The 1,198-nt window shown below is 37.7% G+C and overlaps 1 non-coding gene across 1 annotated transcript; it reads right to left on the bottom strand.

Annotated features, from left to right (window-relative positions):
• Positions 1 to 751: 751 nt before the first annotated feature.
• On the bottom strand, positions 752 to 863 carry LOC145780417 (U6 spliceosomal RNA). The gene has a single exon (XR_014290647.1). It is a non-coding gene; the product is annotated as a U6 spliceosomal RNA (small nuclear RNA).
• Positions 864 to 1,198: the final 335 nt, after the last annotated feature.

The following is a 1,198-nucleotide window of genomic DNA, read 5'->3' as shown; positions in this document are numbered from 1 at the left end:
TTTTACCGTACCAGAAATACATAACTTTTTCATTTCCGATTATGTAGTTTGAGGAAGACGTATTGTGATGAATGATTTAGTTTAAGTTGCACAACATTTTTAAGTGCGTCAAATAAACAATAACTGTGACATTGTAATGCTCTTGTGCTGAATTTAGCTTTTGTTTGCATGTGTCAGTGCCCAAACTGGGTTGTTCTTCAAGTAGTTTTGGCAACAGTACGCTTCCTAATATCGCGATAGGGTATGCTATAGGCCAGGGGTCACCAAATGGCGGCCCGCGGAAGGTATCAGCGTACAAGTATAAACAAAAATACTTTTCTTGAGAAGTTAAAGAGCATGAAAGCAAAAAATACTTTCCGGGAAGCATATTTTCGCATTGCATATCATTCCACCGACCGACCAATCAGATTACAGTTCTAGGTGGGGGTTGCTTAAAGTTATTCCAATGCGATGTCCAGCCACACTGTCCCAGTGGTTGATTAAAACGTCTGTTTTCGAATTTCGAAATTGTCTGTGAGCATAGGGTTGCTTATTTTAAGTTTGCAAATGTAATGTAAACACTAGTGCGAGTTTCACCGTTATTGTGTTTCACGAGCAGTGTTCCCTTTATGCAAGTTTTTGTTGGCAAAATGGGTCGGCGTGCCAACTCAATTTATAATAAATTGGCAAAATATTACATATAAATTTAGAGACTTTTCTGATTGTATTATGAAAATATTTAGCTTAGTACTGCAAAACGTTTTTTTTTTAAAGAAATATGGAACGCTTCACGATTTTGCGTGTCATCCTTGCGCAGGAGCCATGCTAATATTCTCTGTATCGTTCCAATTATAGCCTAGTATATGTACTGCCGAAGCAAGTACTGCAAAACGTTGTTAATCAATAAATTTTTGCCACGTTGATGAGCAAGTTGATGTTAATGTTCACGTTGATGTTCATAAATTACGATAGAATTACGATTTTTTGATGATTTCCACAAGCGTTTGTTTCATGGTACCTGGTTTCTTTTTCCCTGTTACTTGAGCCTATTTTTCGCTGATATGTTTGTAGGTCACTATTGTTGCCTGTATTGCGATGTGTCAAACATTTCCTTGTTTACTGAAACTGTTAATTGCAATATATCTTTTGCGAAGCGAAGTAACAACACCACTCTTGCTTGGCGATGCAGTAGCGTAGCCAGGAATTTTGAAAGGGGGGG

The sequence above is a fragment of the Aplidium turbinatum genome, chromosome 11, assembly GCF_918807975.1.
Source record: "Aplidium turbinatum chromosome 11, kaAplTurb1.1, whole genome shotgun sequence".
Lineage (NCBI taxonomy): Eukaryota > Metazoa > Chordata > Ascidiacea > Aplousobranchia > Polyclinidae > Aplidium > Aplidium turbinatum.
Note: the sequence above shows the minus strand (reverse complement) of the source record. Positions and strands in the feature narration are given on the sequence as shown.